General features: G+C 42.6%; 1 pseudogene; it reads right to left on the bottom strand.

The window, feature by feature from the left end:
* Positions 1-3,121: 3,121 nt before the first annotated feature.
* Positions 3,122-5,860, bottom strand: LOC123409161 (annotated as a pseudogene).
* Positions 5,861-7,490: the final 1,630 nt, after the last annotated feature.

The following is a 7,490-nucleotide window of genomic DNA, read 5'->3' as shown; positions in this document are numbered from 1 at the left end:
ACAGTTCCTTGCGTCAGGTGCAAACTCCGACCACTTTCTCTCAATTTTTCTCCACTATGACCCATGAGCGGGTACTCTCAACTTCCCCTCTTTCTTACGATCTTCTTTGTGCCATCGCAACAACTTGGCATGCTCTTTGTTTTGGAACAAACATTTCAATTGTGGTATTATAGATAGGAGCGTACCACATCACCTTCGCAGGAATCCTCTTCCTGGGGCGCTCGCCCTCAATATCACCAGGGTCATCACTGTTGATCTTATAGCGCAATGCACAACATACCGGGCATGCATTACAATTCTCGTACTCCTCACTTCGGTAGAGGATGCAGTCATTAGGGCATGCATGTATCTTCTGCACCTCTAATCCTAGAGGGCAGATAGCCTTCTTTGCTTCGTACGTAATGTCGGGCAATTCGTTGTCCTTCGGAAGCATCTTCTTTAACATTTTTAGCAACTTTTCAAATCCCTTGTCAGATACACCATTCTCTGCCTTCCATTGCAGCAATCCAGTATGGTACCCAACTTTTTCTTGTCATCTTCGCAATTTGGGTATAACAATTTTTTGTGATCCACTAACATGCGCTGTAACTTCAACTTCTCCTTTTCACTTCTGCAGTTTCTCTTTGCATCAGCAATGGCCCGGCCAACATCATCAGCGGGCTCATTTGATGCCTCTTCTTCAGCTTATTCCCCCATTGTAGTACCATCATATTCAGGGAACCTAACGATAGTTGCCATCATCCTCTTCTTCTTCATTCTCTTTCATTAGAACCCCTCTTTCTTCGTGCTTGGTCCAACAGTTATAGTCGGACATGAAATCGGACGTAAACAGGTGGACGTGGAGGAATTTTGAGCTAGATTAATTCCTATTATTGTTACACACATCACATGGACAACACACAAAACCATCCCGCTTGTTTGCCTCAGTCTCACACAGAAAACTATGCACGCCATTAATAAACTGGGAAGAGCGCCGGTCATCATACATTCATTGTTGGTTCATCTTCATTACACAACACCGAAAAAATCAAATTAATACAAGTTCATACACACTTATTCTCATAAAACAACATACAACTATCTAGGTAAAGCATTTAAATGCAACAACAAATGCGATCAGAATCGCAACTAAGGTAATAACTGATCCAACAACATAATGATATCAAGCCTCTTTATTAACGACATATTTTCTAATCTTTCTAATCTTCAAACGTATTGTATCCATCTTGATCTTGTGATCATCGACGACATAGGCAACATACAACTCCAATTTCATCTTCTCTTTTCCAATTCTTTTTGATTTTTCTTTCAAATACTCATTTTCTTCTTCAACTAAATTTAACTTCTCGACAAGAGGGTCGGTTATAATTTTTCGTTCGCATACCTCCTAGTTAAAAATATCTATGTCAACTTGATGGGCATAATTATCATAAACACGGAATGCAACAAATATTTATAAAAAGATATTATACCATATCCGAATCATAAACCAGGAGGACCGACGGGGACGGATATCAAAAGCATGGCACTATGTATAACAAACCATCATACAAGTAAAAAACATTATACAAGCAACTATCTAAATCATATAAATAAGAAAAAAAATCATAAAAAGGAGACCAACAAGAGCCTCACTAGGGTGGTGCCGGCGACGGGCCGGCGCGGTTGATCGACGGCGGTGAGGACGGAGATGGGAAGGCACTAAGTAAACCGCACCTACTATTATGCAAACTAAGAAGTTAATTTAAACTCAAATTGCATATTAATCAAATAAACTCCCACATAATTACTGCCAAACTAGAACTCATAACTCAGTATACTTATAGAACATGAAACAAGCTAAACTAGCAATGAGAGGTGAAAACATGAAGTTGCTAACCTTTTATAATCCCTGAATAGATGGGGTGTCTCAAATTTTAACAAACGTTGACAAAAATGGAGGGTAAGAGCACGAGCTATGGGAAAACAGAGAGGAGAAAACAAAGAAGATAAGCTCGGACTAAACGAAGGGGTTTATGTAGGGACATCTTTTGTCTCGGTTGTTGATACAAACTGAATTCAATTTAAGGGATTCGGTTGTAGGTGCTCTTAGCATGGTGCAAAACATGTTGGCACAGCGATCAAGGGCCTTGCTGGAACGGACTGTCATGGTGCTGCGCTGTAGGACGTAGACACGAGGTCAACATCCGTGATCACGTGTGGATCAGGACGACGGCGAGGTTTGGATAGAGCGTGTCATGAGCGGCGGGTGTCCATTCTATTTTGCATACACCGAGTCGCAAACTCTTCCTGGCAGTGCCAGCATGCAGATATCGACTCGGTATTGCATCAGCATGTATGTATAATGGACGATACAATATGCATATCATTGCACCAGGTAATGCGTCAGCACGATATCCAGCAGCCTTAGGCCAACGCTGCTGCGTCCAGAACCGTGTCTATCTCTTTCATGGTAGCACGCTATCTATTTTATTTAATACAGTATATATACTCCGTCTGGAACCGTGTCTATCATTCCCTGGTGAATAATAACTAAGTGAGTGCTAAAGGATAAGGAAGGATCCATAAAAGAAGCTGTGTGGAGCATAGATCACACCATGCCGCAACTAGGAGCAGCAGGGTACCGAGGGTACCACGGCACGGCCTCGGCTACAAATAGACGCGGCAGATTAGGTAAGGCAGCACGGGGCTGGCGGTAAGAAGTCTATTTTAAATCGTGAATTCATAAGGGTTCAGCGAATTAAACCCGTAAGTTCAAATCCCTGTCGTTTATACCTTAAACTATACAGTCCCAATTTAAATTGAATCTTGAAAGCATGATTCGGCTGACTGATGGGCCAGAGAGGAAACGTGTTGGGTCGGACCATTTTTTTTTTCTGTTGGTCTGCCTAAAAATGCGTGCAAGATGATTCAAATCCATGGAATTTTCATTTGCAAATTCGTGAACTTTATTTCAATATCAGTGAACTTTTCATGAATCCGTGATTTATTTTTTATTGAAATTTTGTGAACTTTGTTTTAAAATTGTTGGACTCTTTTTTGTGAACCATTTTTAAATTGATGAGGTTTTTTCAAAATCAATGAAATTTTACCATATTCATCAACTTTTTTTCAAAAACAATGAACTACTTTTTAGAAACGGAGAGCAATTACCATATTACCTTTTTAATGCGCATATCTTTAAATGCGTGGATTATTATTTTTTTAGAAACGGAGAGCAATTAACATATTACCATGTTACCAGAATTAGCACTGTCAAAATGTGGTGACTTATTAAGATATCACACTAATAATGCGACCATATTCTCATACATGGGAGGGACAGGCCTCCCAAACAATATGTCAGCCAAGTGACTCGAGTATTATGCCATTACAAACAAGATGAAGAATTCAGTAAGCAACTGGAACTACTCCTGGGCATTTTTATTCGCTAGCATGCTGTGTCCCGGAAGAATTCTGCCGGCACTGAAGTTGGACATTGCTTCTTCCCGACAAATTTGTACTGAGTAAAGAATGGTAGAGGAAGATATCATCAGCAACGTTACAGCATAATTACTGAAGAAATTTGGTGGCATAATATCAACACTATTCGTTTACCTTATGTGGACTGTACTTTTCTCTGATTGCAGGAAGATTACTCCCACACTGAAAGGCGGTGCAGCGCCTTCACACAATCGCATAGTTCCGACGGCTTGTACTGTGTGTAGTGGGCAAGGGTAGAGTTCTGCTTCCAGTTTACAATGGGAAGTAGTACATGTCAGCTTAATCAAGCAACATTTTGATTCGGCAAATACTCGAAGATCTGTGAAAGCTGCACTTATCCAGGGATGCTTTGCTGGCTGCAGTATGAACTTCATCAAGAAAATTGCAGAGGCCGCTACAAGTGAAGGAGGGTAAGCAAGTAGACTGTACTCAAGCAGTGATAGCTCCACTACGTAATTGGCTAGGAACTCGAGATGCAAAGGTGGATCCTGTAGAAAGAAAAGTAATCAATACAATGCTACAAAATATGTGCCATATTGAATTGCAGTAAGCTACCAGAAGCTGATCAAGAGAGCTATACCTCATCGCACACTTGTGCAGCCCGTACAAATCTCCTGTTATATGCAAGAAATAATGGTTAGAATTGGGGTTTCGTTGCTATGATTTCTTGAAATTTATTGACGAGCAAAACCTTAAAAAGCACTTTGCTGTAGGTGCGGTCATCTCAAACTTCAGGTAATTAAGGACGGAAGCTTCCTTGTTCAAAACCTGTTTATCTATGAATCAGAGAAAGGCGGAGACAAAATGACAAACAATCAACAATCTGATGTAATATCACTTCTACCTGAGGTGCACAGATGTCCTCATATTTACTGAAAATTGAATGAGAAAAATTAGCATCCTGACAATGAAATTCCAATCAAGAGTAACTGAAATAAATAAAAATGAACTTGCTGGAGCTTAGTAACTTACGCAGCTATAAGCATGCAAGCGATACCGAGTAATTCCAGCGTTTGGCGATTGATCTCATTGACGGAAAGGTAACGGTCAATATAGTTGACTGTCAGGTATAAGGTGTGAGGAACAAGACGATATTTTTCAGCAACCTGCACGAAGTAATGCATCAATACAAGTTGTAGGGCGCAGAGCGCGGGGACTCGGGGAGCATGGTGATGGCAAGGCGAGGAACTCCGGCGAGCCTCCAGCTTTATGTTATTGCTCTAGAACAGAAGCAAAGAAATCCCGTCATCCTTTGCAATCCCGGTTTGCGAAGCGAATTGAGGATTCGATTAGACCGGGATTGCGTAGTTCAGGGTACAAACGATAAGGATTTGTACTTGAGAGTTTGATTCTCCAAATCTCTACAAATTCAGGGTTTAAAACGAACTTCTTTCGGGCTGGCGTGTGTTACTACTACCCCGTGGCGGTTACCTACATCCGAGACGCAGATCAATTACGCCAAAAACATTCGTGTCTGGCTAATCTCCGTTGGGGTCCCCGTCCAGTCCGGGTCGCGATCGCCATGAGTGCTAGTGGTACGGACCGACTGGTTGGATGGCACGCACGGCCGCGGCCCCCCACGACACTCATGGGGCCACGGGCTAGATTTCGTGTTTGATCCTTTTAAATAAGTTTAGCCATATTTGATTTTGGTTGAAACTTTTTTTGAGATCTGATCCGTTTGGCTATCGCTAGGGGCTCGGCGATGGCTTTACACACGGTACCTCTAGGACCTCTGGCGGTACACGATTTATCTACGTTAGCAAACCCTAAAAGCAACTGCAATGCAGCGACACAAACTGACATCAATTTTGTCCATTTGGATCATGTGTCCGTGCGTCCGTCTCTATTTTTTTATTTGGATTCGTGGAAGCACCCAACGGAGACGGATGCTTTTTTTGTATGTCCATCCTGGCATTTTATTAAACACCTCACTTGCCTAAAACACACAGCACGGCGTTGGAGTCGTCTGACCGACGAGACACGCGTAAACGGCATGGCATGCTGCGGGGGTGGGTGGCGCAGCCGCGTTTGGCATGGATCTTGCACGACACCGAGTCTGGAACTAGAGGAACTTCTCGATGGCCGCAATCTCCGTCGATGGTTTGCTGTCGGCCGGCAGGCTGTACTACGGCTTCAGCTGACCTGACCCACCGTTGGCGGCCTCGCGCGGGCGCCGCTTTGCCTTCGTCGGTACCATCATCGAGGGCGCACACAACTGGTGGCGAGGGAGCGGCCGGCGACACAGCTGGTGGCGAGGGAGCAGTGCTGCTAGTGATGACGGAGCAGCAGAGACACTGATTTGTAGGTCCAGGGCAAAGACGAGCGGATGAGAGGAGACGACGGTGGCGTCCGTTTTTGTCGGCCGCGGACCCATTTGTGACTCAAATTGGGGTTCAGTTTGAGTCTCGATGGACAACAAACAAACATCAAACGGACACTTTGTCCATTTGGGTTGCCTCCTTGGGCGAAGTTTTCTGTCTGGATAATCCAAACGGACAAAATGGTTCACTCGGTTGGAGTTCCTCTAAACGCCTCTGTCCCCTCTGTCCACCCTTACTGCCCCACCCCCATCTTCCCCACCCAGCCGCCCCGAAAAATAGAGAGTTCTTCTCTCGCCCCTCTCTCATCGCCTCCATCCCCCCTCGGATCTTGTTTGTTTTTTCATCATTTTTGCGGATCGAGATAGCCCGAAATGAGATAAGTAAGCTCCTCCGATCCCTTCAGTTAGTTGTAGTCAAATAGCTCCCGATTCATCACATTATTTGATTTAAATCATCCCTATTTGTGAACTAGATTTAATTTTTTTGTATCATAGGATTGTATTAGGTTGATTCTAGATGTTCTATCACTAGTAGAAAAGAGGGCATTAGTCCCGGTTCCTAAGGGCCTTTATTCCCGGTTCTGCAACCGAGACTAAGCAATCGGGACAAAAGGTCCCAACTTTTTGTCCCAGTTGCGTCACGAACCGGGTCTAGAGGAGCTCCACGTGGCCGCAATATGCCGCTCACAAAGGGGGACCTTTAGTCTCTGTTGGTAACACCGACCGGGACCAAAAGACAATCACGCTTCACAACCAGCCACACGATGTGGTTTATATTTTTTATTTTTGATATGGGGGTTTATCCGTGAACGCGTGGGCCGACCGACGCATTACACATATTGATATACAACATCAGTACAAATTATGGAAGAACAACATCCAACATGAGTATAAATTAGATTTGATGCAAGAGACCAAGTTGAATTAGAGGAAAATACGATGTTGCTATTCGTAACATCGTATTTTACCTCTAATTCAACTTGGTCTATCCCATCCATCTAATTTGTATTGGTATATGTCATATAACAACTCATCATCATCTTAATTATCTCTTCATCATTCTAGGTAAAATAGCATAAAAAGGTGAACTTCTCATCATTCTGGTTGTTATCATACTACAAGCAAGTGATCAAGTTATCACAAGTTAGAAACACTAACTACTGCTCCCTCCTAGATAAAATATCATAAAAAAGGTAAACTCTAGCATCTCCATATTGAAGAATACGAACCAACCTATCTTCAACTCGTGGCGTGATCAACCTATCTCCATCAATCAAGATATTATGTCCAAGTGGTTGCGTGGATCCTTTTGTTGCCTTATTCCATCCTTTGATTTTGGTTTCTTCACTTTGAGATATCGTGTATTTACCCGGGTAACTTACCAACAATGGACATAAGCTAACCATATGTAAATCACCGATGGTAAACATCCATTTAGGCACGGTCTCTGGAGGAAGTACATGTTGAAGAACATAAGTAATAATAACATAGTTAGCTAAACTAGTTTTTCTTAAGAACAATGTATCAAAAAGATGGACTAATGACGCAATGGTAAAAAGAATCTTACAAAGTTGTGAAGTGATGTTATAAGGGGTCAACTGGCACACTAGCGACACATATCCATGATAAATGTTGCCAGTCATGTTATATTTAGCATGATACTCAACATCACGAATAAATAACA

Source organism: Hordeum vulgare, chromosome 7H (assembly GCF_904849725.1).
Source record: "Hordeum vulgare subsp. vulgare chromosome 7H, MorexV3_pseudomolecules_assembly, whole genome shotgun sequence".
Classification (NCBI taxonomy): Eukaryota; Viridiplantae; Streptophyta; class Magnoliopsida; order Poales; family Poaceae; genus Hordeum; species Hordeum vulgare.
Note: the sequence above shows the minus strand (reverse complement) of the source record. Positions and strands in the feature narration are given on the sequence as shown.